The sequence below is a fragment of the Cricetulus griseus genome, assembly GCF_003668045.3.
Source record: "Cricetulus griseus strain 17A/GY chromosome 1 unlocalized genomic scaffold, alternate assembly CriGri-PICRH-1.0 chr1_0, whole genome shotgun sequence".
Taxonomy (NCBI): Eukaryota; Metazoa; Chordata; class Mammalia; order Rodentia; family Cricetidae; genus Cricetulus; species Cricetulus griseus.
In genome coordinates, this window is record NW_023276806.1 from 61,664,834 (window position 1) to 61,679,823 (window position 14,990).

Here is a 14,990-nt window from a genome sequence, read left to right on the forward strand (position 1 = left end):
GGCTGGAGAGGTAGCTCAGCAGTTAAGCATTTCAGCTGCTCTTACAGGGAACTGGAGTTCAGTTACAGCTCACAACCTCCTCCAACTCTAGCTCCAAAGGAGCGTACCCCTCTCTTCAGGCCTTGGTGGGCACCCAAATATGTGGCATACCCTAACGCACAAATTAAAAAAAAAACAACATATGCTTTTAAAGATATGGGTGGGGGGTGGAGAGATGGTGCAGAGGTTGAAAGCACTGGCTGCTTTTCCAAAGCACCTGGGTTCAATTCCCAGGACCCACACGGCAGCTCACAGCTACCTATAAATCCAGTTCCAAGGGACTCAGCACCCTCACACAGACATAAACGTAGGCAAAACACCAATCTACATTTTAAAAGGGGCAGGAGGCATTTTGGGGGTAACTGGTATATTTTGATATAGAATACACATTGGAAAACATTCAGGATTTTTTAATTTTATTGTTTAATGGTATAACTGTTATCAAGGATAAAATACTTACTCTTAGCAAATACATAAATAATCATTGGAACCATTAAGTGGAAATGTCACAAATGTGACTTTAATATGGTTTAGCAGATATTTTGGCCTTTTATAGCAATTTATCAAGTTTTCATATTTGGCACAGGCTGAAATATTAATAATTGCTTTTGTCTAGGTCATAGGTCCACAGTATTACTTGCATTCATTAACCTTTTCTACATGTGTGGACTTTTTCTTTAAAAACTGCTGTGAGTCTTGGTATAATAGAGCACACACCTTTAATCCCAGAACTCTGGGAGCAGAGGCAGGTGGATCTCTTTGAGTTCAAGGCTAGCCTGGTCTACAAATCAGAGTTCCAAATTAAAAGAAGGGAAAAAAATGGGGTAGGAGACTACTGAAAGGGACTCCCAAACAGCAGGGGCTTCCTCCTGGACCCAGATTAGGCACAAATCAAACCCAAACATTTACTTTCACAGAAAGATCCTTTAGTAACCGGGGAAGAAAAGTTAAAGAGGCTCCTTTCTGACTCGGACAGAAAAACAGCAGGTGTAACTATTTAAGAGGGGGGGGTCTGTGTTAGAATGGACTAGGATGCAGTGGTAAAGGAGAGATGGGACAAGGGAGAGGAAGGGGAAGGAGACAATGGAGAGGGAACAGGGGTATTTATTTGTCCCAAAGGGACAAGGGTCTACCTCTGGATAGAGAGGAGACAGACATGGCCCATAGGCAAATGGTGGTTTATAGAGGTAAAGGGGGAAACCCCATCCATGTTAGGATGAGGTGTTTAATTTTAATTGGGCACGTTAATTAGATGAACTAAAAGGGCTTCTGATTGCTGAACTGTAGTAGTCAGAATGCTGTATACATAATAAATAAAATCTTTAAAAAATAATAATCAAGAAATAAGAAATGGGGGATTGTTTAAGAAATGAATCCTAGGTAGATTCTTTAGGCCACCAAAGATATACTGTGAGATAAAGTCTCCCATTAATCCATATTAACATCTTGGCAAGCTAGCTGGCTTCTGTATTTTACAGTAATTATACTGGTAACATGATTTTTGTGCATGCATAGGCTTTAACAATGTAGCTCACACAGTCCTATCTGTAATGCCCAAGCCTTTTTTTTTTTTTTTTAAAGATGTACTTATTTATTTAGTGTATTGTGTTCTGTCTGCATGTATGCCTGCACACCAGAAGAAGGTACCAGATCTCATAGATGGTTGTGAGCCACCATGTGGTTGCTGGGAATTGAACTCAGGACCTCTGGGAGAGCAGGCAGTATTCTTAACCCCTGAGCCATCTCTCCAGCCCTAGTAATACCCAGTCTTACCTCTAGCATTCATCCTTCCATCCATGGTAGAGCATTTGCCTAGCATGTGCTGAGTCCTCATTTCAATGTTCAGCATGCTGTAACTTGTATTTTGATAGGGTGGTTCTTTTTATTTCTGCATTAAAATTTTTTTTGATTGTACATTTGTGAGAGCAGATGCAGGTACTTCTGTATGTGTGCAAAGGCCAAAACAAAGTGTTGGGTGTCACTCTCCCCAAACCGGAAGCTAGCATCTTCTTTGCTTGGCTAGAAAGCTACCAAGCCCTACAGATACTTCTGTTCCCATTGCCAGCCAAGCTGAGGCTACAGGAATGCTGTACAGCTTAGCTTGCCCAGCTTGTTATGTTGAGTGCTAGGATTTCAACTGTGGACCTCAAGATTTCAGGACGACAACTCAACTGCTGCGCCATCTCTCCAGCCCCCACCCTTGTACATTGATTATACGGAAAACACTGACAGAATTACTTAGTTATGTCCACACCTTCCAAATAGCATGCAGCATTTCTTTTTTAAAGATTTCACGCACCGTGTAATCTCCCAGTCTCTCTCCACTCCCTCTCTTACTCCTCCCTCCTCTAGTTTGAGGCTCTTTCTAGGACAGCCTTGATTGAACTCAAGTCAATCCTTTTGCCTCAGCCATTCATTGGGATTACTAGCAGGCACCATCGACACCCAACTATGTATTTTTTTTATAAATGATTCATTTTTATTTTGTGTGCATTGGTGTTGTGCCTACATGTTTGTCTGTGAGGGAGTCAGATCTTGGACTATCAACAGGTATGAGCTGCCATGTGGGTGTTGGGGGTTGAACCCGGGTCTTCTGGAGGAGCAGTCAGTGCTTTTTTTTTTTATTTTTTTTATTTAATATGTATACAACATTCTGCTTCCATGTATATCTGCACACCAGAAGAGGGCACTAGATTTCATTACAGATGGTTGTGAACCACCATGTGGTTGCTGGGAATTGAACTCAGGACCTCTGGAAGAGCAGTCGGTACTCTTAACCTCTGAACCATCTCTCCAGCCGCAGTCAGTGCTCTTAACCACTAAACCAGCTCTCCAACCCCCTCAACTACATTTTTAAAGTCACAGTTATTAATTATGGCTATTATTTTTAAAAAACTGTCAAGGCCGGGACGATGTTAAAACTCAAGCTGTTAAGTTTTTTAGAATTCTAATTTTCTTTTAATTTTATCACTGGAAACAAATGTCAATTGTTTTCCTAGTATTGACAAAAAACTCACTCCATTCATTTTCCAGAATGTTGAGTCTAGTCTGTCAATCATTCTTCCAGGTAAAAATGCAATTCTATAAAACTAGAGGCTTACAGCAACTCAATCCCACAAAAGCTTTTCCTCATGACAACAGTCCCACCTCCAAACAGTGGTGGCATTGCCTTCATACGATAGTGCTCTGAAATGTTATAGGGTAACCAACCATTTTCTGATTGAATTTGAGCCCCTTTCCACAGGAGGGAATTTACTCGCAGTGCTGTAAGTTTCATCAAAAGCTTGTACCTGAGAAAGTCATAGATCCTATCAGGGAAGCTACAGCTGTCATTTTGCTAAATGGACATGACATACCCAGTCAAAGGACCTTGTGAACATGTTATGTTTATGTCCACAGCGCCATGTCAGCTTTGGTTGGAGAAGCATCTTTTTTGCAGTGTTTGAGCATGTATTTTATTATGCAGAGATTCACCACTGGCCAAAGTGCCAAGAGGCTGTAGAAGAATGCTCAATTCTGCATGGATCCCAGAGAGTAAACAGAAAGAACAGTAAGTGTCTTGTGGAATACAGACATACACACTCTTGAACTCACAGCAATTGTGACTGCCTGCATAAACCTGCACAAGACTGTGCCAATGTGCCATCATGAAAGAGAGAGGGCTCCAGAAGCCCCGCCCTGATCTATAGTCAGTTAATGGTTGCTGGGGTAAGAAGAGACATTTTTTTCATGGTAAGTTACCCATGTTCCTGTAAGCAACACTAATTAAATTCACTAAGTCACGCACCCCACGGCCAAAAAGATAGGAAGGAAAGAGGCAGCTTGAGGGATGGGGTTAGCATGAGTGGGAGGGGACAAGAGGGTATTGATGTATGAATATGATCAAAAATATCACATACAACCATGAGAATGTCATGAAGCATATCCTCATGTATAATACATGCTAATGAAAAATTTTAAAATTACTTCCATAGACAATATAAATGCTTTATACATGCTCTTCATTTTTATTAGATTCTTAAAAACTAAAGATATATGCCAAAGCTGAAATGTAATTAACAGTTGTATGATAAGCTGCCCATGCTCCATCAAGGGCATTCTCCTGACAGCACCCCAACACCTGGTGCCACTGCCTTGCTTTTACCTAACACCACTTTTGGGATCACCAGTGCAAAAGTCATGGGGAGAAAAAAAAAAAAAAAAAAAAGCCTTACTTAGGATTCTGAAAAGTTAGGACCTCAAAACTTCCCTGAAAGGGTCTGAAGGGTATCTCCTGAGATCAGCTAATCACAATGTACAAATTGCTTTCCTAGGTTATACCCCCTATTCAAGATGGGAGTGGTGACAACGCTTAAGCCATGTTCGACAACGCTTAAGCCATGTTCACTCTCAAAGTCCATTCTGTTTTGTTACTTCGGTTTGTTATACCCCACAATTTAGGAAAAAGGGCAGAATCTAACCAGTTTAACATATTTTGGTCGCCTTTCCACATAACCAATAATTCTTAATATACCGATTATCTTAGTTAAGGGTTGCCCATTGAAAAAATGATATTGGACCTCCACCCCACCTCCAAAAAAACCGAACTTTCAGATACACAGTCCTTAAACTCCACGTTTAATAACCTCCGAGACACATTTTTTTTTAAATGCACTCTAAAGTTAAGAACCACTACAATCAATAAAGTCATCATCTAAGCTCCTAGTTCCCTTCCCCCTTCATCTGGGGAAATTCCTTTAAAACCCCACTTTTTTTTTTTTTTTTTTTTTTTGCGGCGTTTTGTGCTGCAAAGGGAGGTGAAAAGAAGTGTGGAGAAAAGGGCTACCCTCTGCAATGTTCTGTAAGATACTATTACAGTTCGATCTCCATTTCCTCCTCGGGAAGGAAAAGCCCAAAAAGACTTTCAGCTTTCTTCTTTTTTCTGAAGGCTCAAAATTAAGTGAGACGAGAAACGTGCAGTGTTACTGACAGTTGGAAAGAACCCCACAACCGGGGAGGGGAAACCAGGACCACGGGGCAAAAAAAAAAAAAACGAGGGAAAGCAGGTGGCTCGATGACATTACCCCTTTTCAGTAGGTGATGGGAATCTAAAGAAAATAGTCCTTGGGCTTAAACATGGCGCCTACAGCGGCAGGACATAATCAGCAAGAAAATAGATTCTGCCCCATACCATTTCGTAAATCACGGCGCCATCCTTGCATAAATTTGGGGGCCGAGGGAGGAGGAGGAGACTCTCGTCAAGCTAGCTGCAGAGGCTTGGGATGTCCTCGCAGACGGAGCGGGATTACATAACACGGGGGGGGGGACCGCGCAGAGCCGTCCCTCGCTTCCCTCCCCTCCCCTCCCCTCCCCTCCCGCTCAAAACCAGCGCTCACGCCTCCGCGGGGGGCGGGGGAACCCGGCTCCGCAGCAGCCGCCCCGCGCACGCCCCCCCCTAGCGACCGCGCGCCGCGCCCCGCCCCCCCCCCCCGCGCGCTCGCGCCGGCTTGCTTTGGACGTCGGCGTGCGCGGCCGGGGCGCCGAGCGCGCACGGGGAAGGGGGCGGAGGGCATCCCGGGCCTCGGCCGACGGCGGCCGGGGCGCGCGGCTCCGCGGCCCGGGGCGCGCGCACACACACGCACGCGCGCGCGCTCTCCCTCTCCCTCACACACACGCGCGCGGGCGCGCGCCGCCCGCGCCCCCGGCCGCGCCGCTGCCCTGCCGTGGCCGCGCCGCCACTCGGGGGACGCGGGCCGGGACCGCGGGCGGGAGGGCGGCGCGCGCGCCCGGCCCCTTCCCCACCCACCCCACCCCCTCGCGCGCGCGCGCGTCCCCCATCCCCCCTCTCATTGTCTCGCTCCGGAACGCCTCGCCCAGCGAAAAGATAACGGAACCCCCGGGAGAAGGGGGTGGGGAGCGCCGGGGCTCGCTCGCTCACTCACCTCCCGTGGTCGTCGCCGCCGGTAGTCTGACCCGAGGAAGGCGCCGTCGCCTTAAAGGGACCTCGCACCCGGCGCCGGGAACAGGGGGTGGGAGCAGGGGAGGGGACGGGGGTTCGGGGGGGAGACGGAGAAGAGGGAACCGTGGAAAGCTCCTCTCCCCGAGGGTGAAAGGAAGCCTCCCTCGGGTTCGAGTGATTGGGGTGGATTTTTTTTTTTCCCGAGGGGGGCGGGGTGCCCCGAGGGAGGGGGTGGGGGGGCCAAGGAATGCGGCTCCGTGTACGGGAGCTGGCGCGGGGGAGAGAGACGCCGACTCCCCCCACCGACCCTCTCGCCCCGCGGAGGGATATCTCTCGTCACTTCCGCCCTCCCCTTCTCGTGCTCTTTCCATTGGCTGGAGAGTGTGCTGCGTCACCGCTCATCCTAACCGTCGTCCGGGCCTCTTTTTCTAATCAAGTTTGTGTGGTCCTGCAAATAAATAAATAAAGAAAAAGATTTCATGGAGAAAAGAATAATTAGCTTCACAAGCTGTATCCAGATTTTGCTGAGAAAAATGGGGCTCCCAAAGAAAATATTTTCCAGTTTACTTTTTTAGACTTCCCAGAGGAATTTGGGCTCTTCCCTACTTTATTCCCACCCCAAGAGAACTTCATGCCACAAGCAAGATGGTGAGTCCTAATGGCACCAACAGCTATGGATAAAACAAAGAGCAAGATAACACTCTTCTTTAAGACACACTTGTCTCAGTAGCCTTCTGGGACAGTGGCCTTGTCTAAATGAAATACTCTTGGTTTTGGTTTTTGTTATTTTGGGGTTTTTTGAGACAGGGTCCCTCAACAGAGCCCTGGCTGTCCTGAAACAGTCTATGTAGACCAAACTGGCCTCAAACAGAGATCCGCCTGCCTCTGCTTCCCTAGTACTAGGACTAAAGGTGTGCACCATCACACCCAGCTAAATGAAATACTGTTAAAACCAATTTACCCATCAAGCTATTCTGAATTTTGGAGAGAAAACCCATGTGATTGATTGTCAAGGAACCATAGATTCCATGACTCTGTTGGATTACTTCAAACAAATTGATTAGTCCATTTAAGATTATCACTTATTCACACAAAAAAACCTAACTTGTGGTAGCTAAGAAAATTTGTCTTTTACTGTGTCCTGAGATGATAAAATTTTAGTATTTTCCTTGGATATTTGAGAAGGGTCTTTAAGCTATACATTGACACTTGCTCCAAATCAAATTCTAAACAAAGAAAGGGTAGATCCTGGAAAGGGTAGATCCAGAGACATATTTCCTCCTTTGTATATATTCTTGAAACTACCTGCCAATCACTTGCAGCCAATGAAAGATAGCTCAGCAAATTGTGCCATGTTTTGTTGACCACAAAAGCCATTATCACACCATTCTGAATGTGTGTCATGTATGTACCATTAATTCACTCAGTATTCATTGCCTGTTTTTCATGTTCCAGGCACTGCTCTTGGTGCTAGGTATACAGTAATAAAACAAAGTTCCTGGGACTGGAGAGATGCCTCAGTGGATAGGAGCTGTTGCTGCCCTTCAAGAGGATCAGAGTTCGGCTCCCAGCACACCATGCGCTCACAACTGCCTATTCTTCCAGCTCCAAGGGATCCAGTGCCCTCTTCTGGCCTGATTGGCATCTACACTCACGTGCATACCTCCCACCCCTGACATATGTATAGTTAAAAATAAAACCATAAAAATAATTATAAATTATTTTTTAATTAAAACATAAAAATACAGAAAACACCAGGCAGTGGTGGCATATCCCTTTAATCTCAACACTCTGGAGGCAGAGGCAGGAGGATGTCTGTGAGTTAAAGGCTAGCCTGGTCCACAGAGCTGCATAGGGAGACCCTGTCTTGGGAAAAAATATATAGAGACTGAGAGAGACAGATCCACAAAATCCCTGTATATATGTGAAACTTACACTCTACTAGGGAAGAGTGGAAACATAGACATAATAAACTCTTCCACCAGTTATTATTAAATATCAAATAGTCCTAAAATTTACTGGTATAAAATTATGATTCTTTTATCACTCATGATTCAGGAAGGTGATTGGCTAAGCTAATGGTTCTCATTTGTGTCTTATCTGGTGGTTGGTGCTTCGGTCATCTCAAAAGTTCCCTTACATGTCTGGAAGCTGATTGCACTGGACCACAGCTGGGGCTGTTGGTCAGAATATTTACAAGTAGCCTCTCCATGGGACCTTTGCTTCCTCATATCAAAATGACTAAAATCTGAAACTGGGTGCCTCCAGGTGACCAGGCAGAAATTGATGGCTTTTGTGACCAGGACATTTATCTGCTTCCTAGAAATGTGATTTGGTAAGTGCTATGGCAATGGGTGGGAGTCCAGGCTGGAAGTCTGGTGCAGGGAATGGTAAAGAAGTGACTGTTTTTTGTTTGTTTGTTTTGTTGATTGATTTGTTTTGGTTTTTTAATTAATTGATTTTTATTGTTTTTATATCCCAATCAGAGTCCCCCCTCCCCTCTTCCCCATTTCTTCCTTGCCCCCTCCTCTCTCCCCCTCACTGCCCTCCCTCATGCCATCCGCTCCTCTTCCACTGGCTCTGAAAAGTGACTATGTGGAGCTGGGGGACAAAGCCTTGTTAAAGTAATGTGGGCAAAAGTCTGAAAAGAAAAAAAAAGTTCAGTATTTAGTCCTGATGAAAGCCAAACCACTGGAGGATGTCAACCCCAAAAGTGAAGTGATTTGTTGCTTTTAAAGATCACTCTGTTTGTGGGAGGGGCTCGGGTAACTGGTAGGAGCAAAGGCAGCCACAGGGAGACCAATTAGGATGTTACTATATTCATCTTGGTGAGAGATGATTGTAGTTTGGACCAGGGTGGCAGTGGTGAAACCAACTTTTTATCAGAGAGAGTTCTGTAGTTTTGTTTACTTTTCCATAACCTATTTTTCTGTCATTTAGTCTGTGCCCTGGGAGACACTTTTGACCCATGATAGCTAACAAAACTGTATGAATGATGGTGCTGTGACTTCCATGAAGAAAAAAATATGGAAGAAGATGCTGAATGTAAAAATGGAGGCATCTTTGGAGGAATGGATGAACAAACAGTAGGTAAAGACCAGCAAGCAATTGTGGAATGGAGTAGGATGCCACAGTGCTCAGAATTAATGAGCAGTTCGGTGATGGAGAGCTGACAGGCAAAGGTATTTTGTAGCCAGAGGAAGCTGCAAAATATCACTTTAGGGCACGAGAGTAGAATTTCAAAAGGGACTGTACAAGCAGGGCATGGTGGCATGGACTTGCAATCCCAGTACGTGGGAGGTAAAGGCAGGGGGATCAAGAGTTCAAGATTATCCTCAACATATAGTGAGTTTGAGCCTGGGTAAAAGAAAAAAGAAAACAAAGCTCTGCGGTCTGAGTAGTCCCTGTGGTAGAGGGAATGTCTGTATTTATTTGGACAATGCTGGGACATTTGGGTGTCATCACTTAACACATGGTTTGCTTGGTAGCTGTGGTCTGTCTCTCTTTTGAGCCATCTTGATAATGATGAGAAATGAAAGCAAGAGAACAAGCAACTTCGAGCAAATCCTTAGAAATCAGTCACGTGTGCCTCTGAAACATACTGGAAAGGGGTCTGGGCAACAGTGCAGTTTGATTTATTGAAAAAATCAGACCCTAGTAGTAACACCCCTAAAAACATCTACCCCCGTCTTCAGTAGCCAACTTAGAGACATTGAACCTTTCAATCTGGGTTTCTAGGAAAGGAAGTTGAAGTTTAATGGCAGTCCCCACTGGAGCTTTTCACAATTAGATAGCAAACAGGAGTTCCTAGAACATAAATGGACACACTTGTTTGCTTCCTTGCCTTATGGTTTCTGCCACAGGTTGAAAATTAAGGCAACCTGTCACTTGGAAAATATCAAATGCTCCCAACAAGTCTTCAAAGACACAAAGGCAGAGGTGGCCTTTGTGATGTCCTTCTGCTAATACACAGACCCTAGTATCTGAGGTTCAGTGTGAGGTGGACAATATGGTTGGGAGTAGAGAGGACCCCTACCCCCCTAATACCTTCAGGGTGTAAAAGGTGAAAAGTAAAGAGACTTCATTTTGGGAAATGTAGCAGGAAAAACAAAAACAACAAAAATTTTCGCCATCTGAGCAGGTCCCAAATGGAAAAGGTTGACAGCTTACCGCACGGAGTCTGGGAGGGAAGTCAGCACATACGAGCAGAAAGGAGGGTGGGGAATGCTGGCCTCCACAGGGAAATCACCAGGAAGTACACAGCAACTGGAGATTATTTGAGCAGTCACAGAAGAAGGAGCTTAGAAGCTGGGCTGGCTTTCATTTGCAGATGCTATTTGATACCACCTTACATGCAAGGGGCTCAGGAGCACAGGAAAAGCCCTTAAAGATTGGGTTTTGAAAGGAAGGGAAATTCCTCATTAGATTTTAGCAAGACACAATTAAAGGTCTCTAGCTTCAAAATGTATTTTGCAAAAAATTCACAAGAGCAACTTCTCAGCTATCAAGATTTCACTGTGAATTACTGCTTGATTTCACAGGTGATAATGACTTAGTGTAGCTTCATCTTAATATTATTTAAGAGACACCCACAAGCAAAACCATGCTGTTGCTATGGAGTTGGCCAGGTGTGATTATTCAGTGATTCAATTAATGTTACAAAGCTTCATGGAAATATAAATTGGATTATTTTATAGATATTTGATGTCTGACTGGCTCATATTTATAATGGACTTCTGAGAAAAATTTAATAATCTTTTTCCAAATTACATTCTTTTTACAATTTAGCAATATTTGCATTTAATTATAGTCATGAATAATTTCCAGAAAGCAACCAAGAAAAGTAAATAATTTACCAACTCATTCTTTTGAAGGATTTGGAGATTAATCATTATAGATGAGATGAAACCCTTCAGAATCAAGGTTCAGAGGTTTGTAGTGTACATAGAGGTCAATCTTCTTTTGGATATGTCCCTGTCTCTGTCTATCTGTCTGTGTATGTGCCTGTGTCTGTGTGTATTTCTGTCTGTCTCTCTGTATCTCCCTTTGAGTTAAGGTCACACTATGTAGTCCTGGCTGTCTTCTATGCAGACAAATCTGGTCTTGAATTTGGAATGGTCCTTCTGCCTCAGCCTTGGGAGTTCTGGGATATAATGCTCCACTGGTGCCATTATTGTGGATGTACAGCAAAAGTAGAAAAGGAAAGGAAGCCATTGCCTATGGCAGTGAAAGAATCCATTTTCAATTCCTTTTTGTTCCCTGAAATGAAAGGTAATAAAATCTGAAAACATCTGCCAGCCAAGATTTAATTTTTTTTTCTTTTCAAGACAGAGTTCTATGTGTAGCCCTGGCTGTCCTGGAACTCACTCTGTAGACCAGTCTGGCCTCGAACTCACAGAGATCCTCCTGCCTCTGCCTCCCAAGTGCTGGGACTAAAGGTGTGTGCCACCACTGTCCGGCTTAAGGTTTTTAAATATTAAAAAAGAAAGAAAACAGTAACTCAATACTCATAGTCATCCTCCTGCCTCAGTATCGTGAGTGCTTGGAGGGTACCAGCACATATGACTTGTAATAATTTTATAGGAGGAAAATGATTTCACTTTCTTCTGTCGAGGAAGTAATTCTTGTTGCTGAGTTTATGTAAATGCAGTTGTACTGTGACATAAATACAAACTTGTTTCCTACCCGATCACCTGGCAGACTTTGATCTCTTCTAGTATGCTGAGACCCTATTTCTAGCCAGGAAAAGTGATTTTTTCAAATCTTTTCTGCATTGTGAACCCCTCAAATATCTTGATGAAGGGGATAGACTATTTACCAGGAAAATGCACACTTGAACAGACATTTACAGAACTTTCAGACTCAAGGCCCATTTGTGGGTCTGCTGACCCTGAGGGAAGATCCCCACTAAGTTCTTTGGATAAGACAGTTCATTCTTGACCTCCCAGAGAAACAATATTTTTCTTGATAATCATATGGCACACGTAGCCAAAGAACTGAAGATGGTTCTGCTAACAGGTGGTTGGTTTCTCACTATTTTTACTTGTTGTCACATAGGATGTTATTTAATATCTGGAATGTCGAGAAGCCTATAGGACCCCAAGGATGACCAGGTATCCCAGCTGCTTCAGTGAGTGGAACTGATTGTCTTTGGCACTGAGGAAGATTTCTACACCCCTGCAAATATGGTGGTTCTTTTGGAAAGCCTGGCCCTACACCAATGACTAATGCCTTGACTCTGAGTCAAGAAATATGCAGACCAGTCTGCATATTTTCAAGAACCTGTTCTGACTAGTCTCTATGGTCAACCTAATGCAACCAAGAGTCACCTGAGAAGAGGGAGTCTCAACCTAGGCAGTGCCCAGATCAGACTGGCCTATGGCTATGTCTGTGGGAAATTGTCATGAATGTTGACTGATATGGAAAGGCTTAGCCTACTGTTAGAAATGCCACCAATGGGCAGATAGTCCTAGGGTGTATAAGAAAGTTTATCAAGAGTCAGGCAGAGGCAGACAGATCTTTGTGAGTTTGAGGCCACTGGTCTACAGAGTGAGTTCCAGGACAGCTTCCAAAACTACACAGAGAAATCTGTCTCAAAAAAAAAAAAAAAAAAAAAAGACTATGGGGCCCTTTGTAGTGGATCAATACTTATCCCTAGTATAGGAATGGACTCTGGGAGCCCATCCCATATGGAAGTATACTCCCTGAGCCTAGACACAAGGGGGTTGGCCTAGGCCCTATCCCAAAGGATATGACAGACTTTGAAGACCTCCTACAGAAGGACTCACCTTCCCTGGGGAGCAGAAAGGGTATGGGTTAGGTAGAGTATTAGTTGGGGGGTCTGGGGAGGAGGGGAGGGAGAGGGACCTGGGTTTTTTTTTGTTTTTTTGTTTGTTTGTTTGTTTGTTTTGAGACAGTGTTTCCCTGTGGCTTTGGAGGCTGTCCTGGTACTCACTCTGTAGACCAGGCTGGTCTTGAACTCACAGAGATCTGCCTGCCTCTACCTTCCCAGTGCTGGGATTAGAGGCGTGCATCACCAACGCCCGGCGGGACCTGGAATTAACATGTAAAATAATCTTCTTTCTAATTAAAATAAAAGAAAGAATTTCTCTTAAATTATAAATGTGGTCATATTTAAAAAAAAAAAAAAAAAAAAAAAAAGCTAATCACGGAGGAACAAGGGGGCAAGCCAGTAAGCTATGTTCCTCTGTGAGTCCTGCCTCCAGGTTGCTGCCTTGAGTGCCTGCCCTGACTTCCCTCAGTGACTGTTATTTGGAAGTGTAATCTAGAATAAACCTTTGTCTCCCAAGTTGCTTTTCGTGACAATATTTATCACAGCAACGGAAAGCAAATTTGAACACCTCTCTTGCAACTGAAATAAGACTTCAAGGATGATTTGACTTAGAGCATTTAAAAGTTAATCCAAGCCAGGCAGTGGAGAGGCACACTTTTAATCCTTGTACTCAGGAGGCAAAGGCAGGTCCATCTCTGTGAGTTCCAGACTGGCCTTGTCTACAGTGTGAGTTCCAGGAAATCAGAACAGAGAAACCCTGTCTCAAAAACCCAGAATAAAGAAATAAATAATAAAGTAAAAAGTTAATACAAAAACTACTAGCGTCAGGCATTGGTGGCGCACGTCTTTAATCCCAGCACTTGGGAGGCAGAGGCAGGCAGATGTCTGTGAGTTTGAGGCCAGCCTGGTCTCCAGAGCGAGTGCCAGGATAGGCTCCAAAAGCTACACAGAGAAACCCTGTCTCAAAAAACCAAAAACCAAAAAAAAAAAAAAAAACCAAAAAAAACCCAAAAAACCTTTGGCTTGGTGTTACATACCTGTAATCCCAATGTTCAGGGAGGTGAGGCAGTAGGACCACAGGCTCAAGGCCAGCCTGAGCTACATAAAGAGTTTTAGGCCAATCTGGGCTATATCAAGACCCCATCTCACTAAACAAATACATTTAATTTGCTCCTATCAGTGAGAAGGTACATCTCTGTCTTAGTTACTGTTCTAGTGTTAGGAAGAGACACCATGACCAAGGCAACTCTTTTTATGTATACAGTGTTCTGCCTGCATGTATGTTTGCATGCCAGAAGAGGGCACCAGATCTCATTACAGATGGTTGTGAGCCACCATGTGGTTGCTGGGAATTGAACTCAGGACCTTTAGAAGATCAACCTGTGCTCTTAACCACTGAGCCATCTCTCCAGCCGCCAAGACAACTCTTATAAAAAAAAGAAGCACTTAATTGGAGGCTTGCTTACAGTTTTAGAGGGTCAGTCCATGTTTCATCATGGTGGGAAACAGACAGACGTGGTGCTGGAGCTGTATCTGAGAGCTTTGCATTCTGATCCATAGACATCAGGCAGAGAGAGAGAATGAGACACTGGGCCTGGATGGGCTTTCGGAACCTCAAAGCCCCATCCCCATTGACACACCTCATCCAACAAGGCCACATCTCCTAGTCCTTCTCAAACTGTCCCACTAAGTAGGTTACCAAGCATTCAAACATATGGGCCTATGGGGGCCATTCTCATTCAAAGCATCATAGCCCCCAGTGTGGAAGCAGCCTAGATCCCAGAGTTAACCCATGAAGTACTGTTGCACTAATAAGTTACCCAGAACATACTGGGATTTCCTAGAATAACAACAAAGCCTTTATTGTTGGAGATTCCAAGATTAACATGCTAACGCAGCATATCCTACTTATACTGACTAAAACAGTGACATAAAGGTTGAATTTTAGGTCTGGGAATGTAGCTCAGTCTAGTTCTTAACTCCAATTATGAGCACCTGGATTTGATGACTAGCACTATATAAGGTCACTTGCCATCAACTTCACAACCTGAGTTCAATATTGGGGACTCAACATGGTAGAAGGAAGAGAACTGACCACACACACACACACACACACACACACACACATGCACATACTCAGTAAACCATACATGTTTAAAAAGTTTAAATAGGTATATAATATATAAGGTGCCCAGACCAGTACCTAGCTTAAGTAGTTAC

At 44.1% G+C, this 14,990-nt stretch overlaps 1 protein-coding gene and 2 long non-coding RNA genes across 4 annotated transcripts in view; 2 read left to right on the forward strand and 1 right to left on the reverse strand.

Moving 5' to 3' along the window:
- Positions 1–6,103, reverse strand: part of Pogz (pogo transposable element derived with ZNF domain) — a 38,984-nt gene extending 32,881 nt beyond the window's left edge. The window contains exon 1 of one of the 2 annotated variants that reach the window (XM_027393550.2): positions 5,961–6,103. The gene's annotated coding sequence lies outside the window, so the exon portion shown is untranslated. The remainder of the gene's footprint in view (positions 1–5,960) is intronic. The other variant, XM_027393548.2, reaches the window with a different exon arrangement.
- A 104-nt stretch (positions 6,104–6,207) lies between these two features.
- Positions 6,208–7,688, forward strand: LOC113833182. Its single transcript, XR_003480733.2, has 2 exons — positions 6,208–6,625; positions 7,433–7,688. It is a non-coding gene; the product is annotated as an uncharacterized LOC113833182 (long non-coding RNA).
- An 82-nt stretch (positions 7,689–7,770) lies between these two features.
- Positions 7,771–12,531, forward strand: LOC118239243. Its single transcript, XR_004771597.1, has 3 exons — positions 7,771–8,312; positions 8,918–9,067; positions 12,035–12,531. It is a non-coding gene; the product is annotated as an uncharacterized LOC118239243 (long non-coding RNA).
- The last annotated feature ends 2,459 nt before the right edge of the window (positions 12,532–14,990 follow it).